We start from the raw sequence: 12,553 nt of genomic DNA on the forward strand, positions 1-12,553 counted from the left end.
AGTTGTGAGTCAGAATTTATTAATTTCCTCTTTGGAACTCTCTGGAGACACAGTGATTCAGAGTCATTACTGAAAGAAAAGCTCCGTGTCAGCCCTTTGCTGATATAAGCCAGTTTGGGATTCTCAAGCCTCAGTTTTGACATCCGGGATTGACGTGAGAGTTAGTGGCAACTGTCTGGATGTTTGACAGAAGGGAAAACACAGATTTCATTTTCTCACCAAGAAATGATTCATAGCTTTTTAGCTCTCAAATGGCTAGTTCGCAATAGTAGCCTGCGTGGGAAGTAACTACTTGGGATTTGAAGGAAATAAATCTAAGAAGGTTTTGAAAAGGACAAAGATAAAGGTAAATTGAGTGAGTGCTTTCATCATTAGGTTCATGATCATCATAAAAATGAATAGTTATTATTTGTATATAATGTTATTTTTAATATTTGAAAAAATGACCAGATTAGTAAGCAGGTTTGCTTTTCAAAATCAAACAGTTCCCTCCCTATGAGAAGACTGTGCTCTCCTAGGTTTCATTTCCAAGATGGCTTCTGAAATATCTAAATCCAAAAACAAGTGGAGGAAGCAGGGAAATTAACAACCTAAGAAGTAGGTGGTATCAAAAATTGGACACATGTCAGAGCCCGCACAATTAAAGGTTGTTTCAGTTGGAGAGCATTATTAAATTATTGATCATCTGCCCGGAAAACCTGAAGAAACAGCTGAAGCAAAGAAATCTATTTGCTCCATATTATGGAGAAAATTGTCAAACATTCTTGGAGTTTGCCCTCTAAAGTACTTTGTGACTTATTTTTCATTCAATCAAGAGTATTGAATACCTACAGTGTGCAGAATGCTGAACTAAGAACTTGGGGAAGTACAATAGAGTTAGATATGGACCCTGACCTCAAGAAGTTTACCATCTAGTGGAGGAGACAGACATTAAAATAATTTACTCAAGGAGGAAGGAGTAGGGGGTAGGTGTGACCTTGGGCAGGTCACTTCTGAGCCTCAGTTGCCTCATCTATAAAATGGGGTTTAAGACTGAGAGCTCCACGTGGGACAACCTGATCACCTTGTATCCCCCCCACCCCCACCCCCCAGGCCCCAGCGCTTAGAACAGTGATTTGCAAATAGTAAGCGCTTAACAAATGCCATCATTATTATATGAGGTAGTGCTTAATCAATCAATCAGTGGTAGTTATTGAGTGCTTACTGAGTGGAGAGCACTGTACTAAGTGCTTGGGAAAGTACAATTCAACGAAGTTGTTAGGCCTGATCCTTGCCCCCAAGAAGCTTACAGTCTACAGAGAAGACAGTAGAATAAATTATAGCTAGGGGAAATAATCGAGTGCCAGGATACTTAGAAAAGAGCTCAGGACTTGGGTGACTATCAAAGTTCCTAAGTCACACTCCTTGTAAAATATGCTTGTAAATATTGTGGAAGGTTGTGAGTACACAAGTGCTTAGTAGCCTAGAAGTGTTGAAGTAGCAGCTGGGGAGCTATAACCTAGAGAGAAAATGGAAATTAACTGGGGAACTCCTGAAGAACACGTCATTTCAGGGAAGTTTTGAGAATTTTTCTCCTATTCCTCATCATCATAAAAATTCCAAACCCTGAAGCAATTTGACCTACCAAGAAGCAATTCTGAGGGTTGTAGGTGGCAATTTTTCAGCAAAATGAAACTTAAAAAAATTTTGCATTAATGATATAAAGTACATGTACATATTTTCCCATGTATGTGTCCTCCACACACTCAAAGCACATCATAATACAAATAGGTTTCATTCATTCATCGGTCTTAGGCACAATGTAACAAAATTCCTGATAGGACTAAATGCCTCAGAAGTTTGTCCATGCCAGGTATTTAATAATAACACGAAATGCTTAAATAAAAAAGAATGTTTTTTCAAAACAGATTGTGAGGTTCTTAGGGGCAGGAAATGCATCTCAGTCATAATAAGAATCATGATAATCAGCTCTTACTATGTGCCAAGCCCTGTGATTAGCACTGGTTGCACTCTCCCAAGGGCTCAGTACTGAGCATCACAGTCAGTAAATGCTCAATAAATACTATTAATAATGACGATTATGATTAATAAATTAGAGTTTGAGGTTGGTATCATGACATATTCACCTCTGAGAACAGGACAAATTAGACAAAAACTCCCTGAGCTTCTAGGAACCTAGAATCAAAGATAGACAAAGCTAGAAAAGGGCAGTGGGGCATTAAAACCTATTCTCTGACATTCAGAAGAACAATTCATTTGGAAATTTTCCAAAGGGTTTTTATCTAAGAACCTCACTTAGAAGGCTTATAGTAAATCAGACTAATTTAATTTACTTTTCAGAAGTTAGCAATGATCTCTGATTTTTTGATCATTTGAATTTTGGAGGAATCTGCTGCCTCCAATCTCATTAATATTAATAATAACAATAATTCATTTGAAAGTGGTCTTTGTTTAAGTATGTCTTTAAATGATATAAAGTGGATAATATTGTGAGCCCCATGTGGGACAGGGTCTGTGTCCAACCTGATTAACTTGTATCTATCCCAGAGCTTAGTACAGTAGCTAGCACATAGGAACTGCTTAACAAATACCATCAACATTAACCAACAACCCCTGGAATGTCCAAACTTTGGAATTTTGTACTCAAAGAGGGTACATGCTTCCCAGAAGTCCATTACATATAGTCATTTTCCTCTTTTGTTCCTTTCGAACTAAGATTTTCAGAAACACTGAGAATAACATTCAGGGGTGGATTTATAAAAGTTCCATAAACAGAGTCTTTTAGGTCTTGGTCAAATACTCTACCTCATAAAACATAAAGCTGTTACATAGAAAGACTCATTTTCATCTGCAAATAGACATCTGAAATTGTTAAATGAAAATCGTTTGAGGAAGCCAAGATATCGGTATTGTTATAGGTAAGGCTGTCTGACGAGTATTAAGCAACATGTTTAAGAACAAACATTGTGGCTTCTTAAAGATTTGAATCGAAAGACATCCACATGTTAATATGAGATGAAAATAGCTCTGAAATAGCTGGGTGACTCATTGGACAGGAATAAAAAATTTTCTTCCCATGACCTGGTATCAATTTGCTTTGACCTCAAAGGGCTCCCTTGTACTGTGGATACCACTCAGTAGGATTCATTATGAACACTCGGAATGATTCCTCATTATGGAGGCTCTGAATGATTCCTCAAGATCCTTCTCAAACATGGTTGGAGGGGAATGGACCAGCATTCTAGAGGGGGTTACAACATTTATGAACATACCTATAATTTATTTATATTAATGTCTGTCTCCTCCCTAGACTCATCGTAGGCAGGGCACTTGTCTACCAACTTTGTTATGTTGTAGTCTCCTAAGTGCTTAGTACAGTGCTCTGTACACAGTAAGCATTCAATAAATATGATTAACTGATAGGGGGCTAAATGCCACTAGTGTCTTCTAGAGGCCAGAAGTACAAACAGAAGCAAAATGAAAATGGCAATCAATAAGGGAGGGTAAGGGAGGAATTTGGGGCCTAAATGATCTCATTTAGATCATTATTCATTACTTTAAATTATTATTTGTCAAATTTACAAGATCCTGGCTTATCATTTTTCACTTGGCATATGGAGACCCTTATGCAAGCAGAGGGGTGGGAGGAGAGAGGAGACACTTTTTCTCACACTCAGGCATTGGGAAACTGTTTGATGTCAAACAACCTTGCCCACACAGGGCGCCCCTCCCCAACAGAAATGGCCAAAAATAATTGTGGTATTAAGTGCTTAGTCTGTGCCAAGCACTGTGCAAAGCCCTGCAGCAGATATGGTATAAGCAGATATCATAAAGTCCGTGTCCCATATGGGGCTCAGAGTCTAAGGCAGAGGGACAGCATCTCTCCTCTCCCCATTTTTATAATATATAATACATCATGAAATAATACAATAGTAATTATTAAGTTCTTATTCTGCACTAGGTACTGGGGAATATAAATTGAAATCAGATTAGACAAAGATGAGGAAACTGAGGCAGAGAAGTTAAGTGACCTGCCCCATGCCACACAGCAGGCAAATGGTAGAGATGGGACTAGAACGCAGATCTTCTGGCACGAAGGCCCACCATGATCCTTCCTGAGGGCCGCTAAGTCCAAAGTTCAGTGGGGACTCATTAGCCCTGGCCTGCTCTTGAACCTTCTTGGAGTCTTGCAGTGTGGTCTAGTGGATGGAGCATGGGCCTGAGAGTCAGAAGGTCATGGGTTCTAATCCTGACTCCACCACTTGTCTGCTCTGTGATTTTGGGCAAGTCACTTCTGTGTCTCAGTTACCTCACGATGTGGGACAGAGACTGTGTCCATCCCGATTTTCTTGTATCCATCTACCCCAGCGCTTAGTACAGTGAGTGCCTGGCACATAGTAAGCACTTAATAGATCCTATTATTATTATTATTACACAGTGAAGTCACCCAAATCTCCACTGCAAGGCCAGCATATCTTGCTCCTTCTTTGGGTTCAGCTGCAGCCAAAGGAGCTGCAGAAAGCCAGAGGGAATGTCTCTTGAGGAACATGAAGCGGCATTCATCTCAGTTAAATTTCTGACATCCGAATGCTTCTCACTTCATAAATCCTAATCTAAAAAATAGTTTCTTCAGAATTCTAGGTATTCTTAGACAGCCTCTTCGGACTCTTGGGATCCAGAGCCTGAATTCCAGGATCATATTCTTTCCTTGGGCAAAATGCCAGTTGAGTGCTTGAAAAACAGCTAGAATTGGGACCATTTCCTCACTTTTTTCTTAAAAAGCATTTACTGGTTGGCTCTACTTAGAATACCGGCTGAACAAAAACAAAGTAGACAAAATGCTTTTCTGTCGACTTGGGCATTACTAGGATAAAATGTGCCAAATGATAAGGGCTCAGGTAGTTTCCATTATACTCCCAATATAATTTGTTTTTCAAATTTTCAAAACATCGCCACCCTCTAGACTGTAAGCTCATTATGGGCAGGAAACGTATCTGCTAATTTTCTTGTATTGTACTCTCTCAAGCACTTAGCACATAGTAAGCGCTCAATAAATCTGATGGATTGATTGCTAATAGTTAAACATGAAAGCAATCTAAAGCAAAGTTTTTGACTGAAATGTTTATACACTATTGGATATTTTAATGGTTTTGTGAGGTTTGGATTCCTCTCCAGTTGTGAGGGCCATTTGTCTGGTTTTATATCGGGAAGTCTGGTTTTTGGGGAGGGGGTATGTCCCCTGTCCAGCGTGGCTTTGATACCAAGCACCATTGACTGGTATTTTTATTTCAAAATGCTCAGCCTTCCTGCTCCTTGGCACTCAAAGAGGCCCCCTGTGTTCACAGGGTCCTGGGAGGGTGACACAAACAAAATGGCTCTGGAGAAAGTGTGGAAGACCTGCAGACCCCAAAAAGAACTCCTCTAGGTTTGGACGGACTCTGACCAAAAATTCCTTATGATGTCATTACATGATCCTGAATTATGTCTATCATAAGCCTTATAACGTCTCGGGCATCTGGACGTTCGGGATCTGCCAGTGTTGTCACCTCAGTGTGGCCTAGTGGCTAGAGCATGGGTCTGGAAGTCAGAGCCCCTGGGTTCTAATCTCAGTTCCAACTTGTACCTGCTGTGTGAATTTGGACAAGTCACTTAACTTCTTTGTGCCTCAGGTACCTCGTCTGTAAAATGGAGATTAATGCTCTGAGCCCCAGATGGGACAGGGACTGTGTCCAACCTGATTTGCTTGTATCAGTACAGTGACTAGCACATGGTAAGAGCTTAACAAATACCACAAATATTATTATTATTATTATTGTTCCCAGCTGCCAAGGTAAAGGCTTAGTAAATATTAGTATTCCTTCTATCTTTGTCCTTCATGTTCCGAGATGATGGTTGACCAGATGACAGTTGACAAGGTGACAATTAAGAAGCTGCATTGACTAGGAGTCAGAGGACCTGAGTTCTAATTCCAAATCTAATTGCCTGCTTTGTGACTTTGGGCAAATCACTTAACTTTTCCGTGTCTCATTTTCCTTATCTATCAAATGAGGATTAAATATAGGTATTCCCTTCCCTTTAGACACCGTGGGACAGTGATTAGGCCTGACTTGACTATCTTCTATGCCAGCACTTAGTTCAGTGCTTTGCATCCATTAAGTGCTTAAAAAGACCACAGTTATTATTATTATTGTTATTATTTTTGTTGACATTGTTGATATCCTGAATGACTGTGCTTGAAGGGACAGTCCTACTGTTAGGAGTTTCTTCCACACTATGTTCAATAAGAAGAAGAAGAACAATACTAATAATGGTATTTGCTTAACACTTACTATGTGTCAAGCACTATACTAAGCAGTGGTGTAAATACAAGTGAATCAGGTCCCACATGGGGCTCACAGTTCAAGTAAGAGGGAAAACAAAGTAGTATAGTGTTACTGTACTAACTACTCAGTGCTTAGTACAATGCCTGGCATATAGTGAGTGTGTAACACATACCATAAAAACAAACAACAAAAAAAGGTATAAAATCCCCATTTTACAGATGAGGGAACTGAGGGACAGAGAAGTTAAGTGATTTGCCCAAGGTCACACAGCAGGTACAAGTTGGAACCAGGATTAGAACCCAGGTCTTCTGACTCCCAGGCTCATGCTCTTTCCACTAGGCCACTTAACAAATGTCATTAAGAAGTGGAGATGGAGCCCTATTCTTCCCTCGGTTCCCTCCCCAGTCCCAGCCTCCTCCTCCCTAGTTCTCCTACTGCTGAACTGTCTCGGAGTGATTGGTCACTTGAGTATGGAAGTACATGCTACTAGTTCCTGTTAAAAACACACACAATCATTTCAGATGAGCTTTGATAACCCTGAGTCTGTGGCTCTTTGAAAATGTTTTGATTCTCATCTTGGAACCAAAGACTTCATATTTTTAAAACTAAAAACAAACCTGTTGCTTGTGGGCTGTTTACAATTCTAGTAAATACTAGTGTATATTTTGTCCAGAGAGTCTATATGTGGTTAGGTAGGTGGAGATTAAATCAGAGAAAAATAAATGTTTAACAAATGGCCAGAAAATTTCCCGGAATGCGAATCATGTATTTGTAAACCCTGCATTAATTAATGAATGACTTTATATTATTAAACTACTCCAGACAAGCATTTCCACTGCGGGCATAGTATACTACTGTACGGTGTTTTTTAAATAGAAAAACACATATCTTCAAAAGTATATTTTTAAGTCCTCCTGGAAAAAGTTATATTTAGAAAATCTATTTCTTAGTTTCCAAAAAAAATTATGCAGAAGAATCACATGATAGGATTTTTTTTGAAAATGGATGTAAATGCCTCGAGTTAATATATGCTTGCAATCATTGTAATAGTCTTTTTCTGAATTGAATTGCACGTCCAAACTTGAAACCCTATCTATCTACATCTGCATTCCTCTCAAACTGAGTTCCTAAAGCCCTAAAAATAAATATTGAGAAAGATGCCAAGACTTTGGGATTTTATGTCAACAAGCAGCCTTGCCTAGTGCACAGGCCTAGTAGTCAAAAAGTCCTGGGTTCTAATCCCAGCTCTGCTGCTTATTTATTGGGTGACCTTGGGCAAATCACTTAACTTCTCTGTGCCTCAGTTACCTCATCTATAAAATGGGGATTAAGACTGTGAGCCTCCATATGAGACATGGATTGTGTCCCACCTGACTAGCTGCCCCAGTGCTTCATATAGTGCCTGGCACTAGTTGGCACTTAACAGATGCCAGAAAAAACAGGAACAACATAAAAAACAGCTCACTACATGAACTGGGAGCGTGATTCTCTTCCCTCCGCTAGTGGGGAATGGATTTTCTAACACCTCCAAGGGACAACCTGAACCTAAGCTTCTCCAGCTTTTTGCTCAGGGAGGAGAAAATCTCTCTCCTCAGAGTAGGGCTGGTCTCTCATAGGCCTAATTGGTGTGGCTTAGGGCAAGTTGAACAAGGACATGGAGGAAGGTTTGTTGATGGTGATCCGAGGTAATAATAATAATAATAATAATAATAATAATAATAATGGCATTTATTAAGCGCTTACTATGTGCAAAGCACTGTTCTAAGTGCTGGGGAGGTTACAAGGTGATCAGGTTGTCCCATGGGGGACTCACAGTCTTCATCCCCATTTTACAGATGAGGTAACTGAGGCCCAGAGAAGTGAAGTGACTTGCCCAATGTTACACAGCTGACAATTGGCGGAGCTGGGATTTGAACCCATGACCTCTGACTCCAAAGCCCATGCTCTTTCCACTGAGCCACGCTGCTTCTCTATTATGGCATATTAAATTATATTGAATTATGGCATTTATTAAGCTCTTATTATATGGGACCCCCTCTCAGGATCATACCTGGAGAGTTTCCAGTACTCTACTAGTCTCGATTGTGGGAGGGAGAGTCAAGCAGAGGCCTACCCATTCCATTCCTACCTTGGGCAGTGGCTAGCGAGTGGAAGGCAATCTGCTACAAGTCAAATCTCACCTGTGCTGGGCAGAAACAGCATGGGAGAAAATCGAGGGTGGAGACTCAAGTTTACTATGTGGAAGAAGGCAATGGTAAACGACTTCTGTATTTTCACCAAGAAAACTCTATGGCTACACTACCAGAATGATTGCAGATGGAGGTGCGGTGTTGTGGGAGAGATGTGTCTGTGTACTGGGCACAGTACACCAGAAGTACACCATGTACAGTATACCCTGTACTAGGTTCTGGCACAAATACAAGATAATCAGGTTCAACACATTCTCTGTCCCATAGGGGACATTTTACAGATGGTAACAGAGGCACCAAGAAGTGAAGTGACTTACCCAAGGTCATACAGAAGATGTGTTGTGGAGTCGCTATTAGAATCCAGGTCCTCTGACTCCCAGGCCCATGCTCTTTCCAAAAGGCCGCGCTACTTCTGTAAACCCTGCTCTAGAACCAGCGCTTAGTACAGTGTCTGGCACAGAGTAAGCACTTAACAAATACCATAATTATAATTATTATCATTATCAACCTCACACTCTTACTTTCCCATCATTTTCATCGGTAACACCATTCTTCTGGCTCCAAAACACAAAACCTCTCTGTCAACTCATGGTTCTTCTCTCTCCTTCAGCCCACAAAAGCATGAGATACCCAAAAGAGGATCTGATGCTTTTCTCAGAAGCATTTCTTCACTGAGTATCCACAGAACCCGACTTGTGGAAGCTTGGGAAGCTTTTACAAAATCTATGTGGGTCTTGGTGGTTCAACAATATCTGTCCTGGGCTTGAGTTTGATACTGGTATTTTAAATCACAGTTCTGCTCAGTGGGGCTAAAAGCTTTAGGTGGAGGTCCTGGAGAATGTACCTCATGAAGGCCTTTGGAATATTCCCCATAGACATAGCCCTACACTTTTGCCCTTTGCTGTAAGCCTTCTTCATGATGATGATAATGATAATAGCAACGTCTGCGATGTGACGTAGGACAAATCACTTCATTTCTCTGTGCCTGTTACCTCAACTGTCAAATTGGGATTAAGACTGTGAGCCCCATGTGGGACAAGGATGTGTCCAGCCCGATTTGCTGGCATTGCTGGTAGCTACAGGTCAGATCCTGGGTGAGATGGGACATGAGTTAGTGTGAAACTTAATTATGGTAATAACTCAGTCTGAATTACTAGAAGCTTTATTTCCTGTAGATAACTTTGCCCTCCTCGTTCCCTTCCATTTTCTTATTCAGACAAAGGTCTGGCTTTATGGGCCTCGAGCAAAATCTTATCCCGTCATGAGCTATGTCCTATGTTCGGAAGACCAGTGAACTCTGTCAGACTTCATTCTGAGGCAGTGGGTAAGTTCTTTCAAAGGCCCAGAGGCACCTAATGAAATCCTTTGCCGCCACAGTCACTTAATCATTGCACAGCTCAGTTGTTGTACTCTGTGGAGAACTTTTCTATGATGGATCATATAGAGGTGATTGGGTTTATGTTTTTATGTGAGGAATGAAAGTGTTGTATATGAACTGATTATACTTGTCTTCCAACATTTTAAAGCAGAATGAATTTCAGGTATGAACCCTTCTGTAAACCTTTTGCTGAATTAAGGCCAAATTGTTTTATTGATTTAATAATAGTCCTATTTGTTACTATAGACAGACCCAACAGTCTCTTTCCTGCAAAGTCCTCCCAGGCTGAGGTGGGAAAACAGATGTTTAGCTCCCATTTCACAGGTGAAGAAACTGAAGCACAGAGAAGTTGTGATGCCCAAGGTGAAAGCAACAGACAAGTGGCTGAAATGGGATCAGAACCCAGATTCTTTGGCTCCTAGGCCCATGTTCTTCCCACTAGACTATGCTGCTTTTCATGATGCTGTCTAATATTTTATTGATTTGCACTTTGTGATATATTTAAATGATTCTGAAAGAAATCCCTCAGTCCCCACTACCAAATTTTCCTAGATATAACTACTTAGAAGCTCACTGTGGGCAGGGAATATGTCTACCCATTCTTTTGTATTGTACTCTCCCAAGCTCTTAATGCAGTGCGGTACACTCAGCACCCAATAAAAACCATTGATGAAGAGGTGGCAGGAAGCCCACAAGACAGCATATGTGCAGACAAAACAGCATTATGAATCAAAAGAGTGATAAAAATGTACACAATATGTTCAAATTGTCAAGTCTTAGCTCTTTAATTACTGCCTCCCTCACGACTCAGACTTGACGCTTTCAGTTTACTGATGACTCTCTCCCAAATTTCTGTGCTTACTGGGCCTCAAGTAAAACATTCCCATAAATGGCTTTTGCTCCTGTAGATGAATGTTTGTCTTTTGGAAATAAAAAACAGGGGCTTCTACCTGATTTTTTAATGGTTAGTAGGAAAGGGCCAAAACTTGTTTTGCAAAATTCAAGGGGTAGAAACCACACACTTGGGCTTAATCAATAAATACTTCAGAATACCCTTAACAAATGCCATAATTATTATTAACAAAGTACTACCAAAATGCTAAGTACTTACTGTGTGTCAAAGGTTTATCTGTCCTGGATGTTTGAGAGCACTGAGGCCCTGAGTTGGAAATGTGTTTGGTGGCGGAAATACTGGGAAGAAGCCCTCCTGAAGTAGCAAGGGGTTTGCCACATCACTAATCAACTAATTAATTGATCGTATTTGTCGAACACTTATTGTGTGCAGACCCAAGTCAGTAATTCACTGCTAGCCATTGCTTCTGCTATTTTCCTACTCGTGCAATTATCATAATTCCCTAGTTATGTAAAACTCCCAGAGTAAATCATGTATCCATCTCCTTTCCCAAAATCCTAAATATATGTCTAGTAGGTGACTTCAAAGTTTGTTTGTGACTAGTTAAAAATCTCTCAGCTTTTCGGGCCTGATGTCAGTCTTCTTAGTGGAAAGCTTTGGAATTTTTCTAGAGACATAAATTTGAAAACTGTGAGAGTATTTTATGTTTCGCTCAGAAGAAACGTAAAGGACACAGCTATATCTGTGATTTGACAATTAGATTCATTCATTCAATCGTATTGAGTGCTTACTGTGTGCAGAGCACTGTACTAAGCGCTTGGGAAGTACAAGTTGGCAACATATAGACACGGTCCCTACCCAACATTGGGCTCACAGTCTAGAAGGGGGAGACAGAGAACGAAACAAAACATATTAACAAAATAAAATAGAATAAATATGTACAAATAAAAGAGTAATAAATACGTACAAACATATATACATATATACAGGTGCTGTGGGGAGGGGAAGGAGGTAAGGTGGGGGGATGGGAAGGAGGTAAGGTGGGGGGATGGGGAGGGGGAGATGAGATCATGTTTGGAGAAAAAAGTGTTTTTGCTGCCTTTTAAGAATGGTTTTTCTCTACTTCAGACTGGCTGATTACAGTTAAAAGGTCACCAAATCCTGAGGCAGCTGAACTTTAATACCAGCTTCACACAGTGACATCTCTAGGGACTTGTGTAGTTTGCTTAGAACTGCAAAATCAGTGGAGTATAAAAATATGTACATAAGTGCTTTGGAGCTGAGGGTGGGGAGAGTATCAAACCACTTAAGTGCATGGTTAATGCAGAAGGGAAGGTGAATAAGATGGTGAAATGAGATGTTAGGGAAGGCCTCTTGGAAGAGGCGAAGGCTTTCAACAATTTCTGAAAAAGTTAATCGCTGAGAGGGTTATTCAAATTTTTTTTATGAGGGCAGTTTTTTCTACAAATTTCTGTCGTAATATACCCGGAAATACCAAAAAGAGTCAAACTTTTGACAGTTACTGTTTGAGACATGTAGAGAATGTGGCTTAGAACAAATTTGGAGAAAGTTAGCTGCAGCTGTTTGGTAAGGTTGCTTTAACATTTTACAATCAATCAATCAATCGTGTTTATTGAGCGCTTACTGTGTGCAGAGCACTGTACTAAGCACTTGGGAAGTACAAGTTGGCAACATATAGAGACAGTCCCTACCCAACAGTGGGCTTACAGTCTAGAAGGGGGAGACAGAGAACAAAACCAAAATACTAACACAATAAAATAAATAGAATAGATATGTACAAGTAAAATAA

At 40.2% G+C, this 12,553-nt stretch overlaps 1 non-coding gene across 1 annotated transcript; it reads left to right on the forward strand.

Moving 5' to 3' along the window:
* The first annotated feature begins 8,355 nt into the window (after positions 1-8,355).
* On the forward strand, positions 8,356-8,493 carry LOC119941713. The gene has a single exon (XR_005455296.1). It is a non-coding gene; the product is annotated as a small nucleolar RNA SNORA7 (small nucleolar RNA).
* The last annotated feature ends 4,060 nt before the right edge of the window (positions 8,494-12,553 follow it).

This window comes from Tachyglossus aculeatus, chromosome 20, assembly GCF_015852505.1.
Source record: "Tachyglossus aculeatus isolate mTacAcu1 chromosome 20, mTacAcu1.pri, whole genome shotgun sequence".
In the NCBI taxonomy this organism is placed as follows: Eukaryota; Metazoa; Chordata; class Mammalia; order Monotremata; family Tachyglossidae; genus Tachyglossus; species Tachyglossus aculeatus.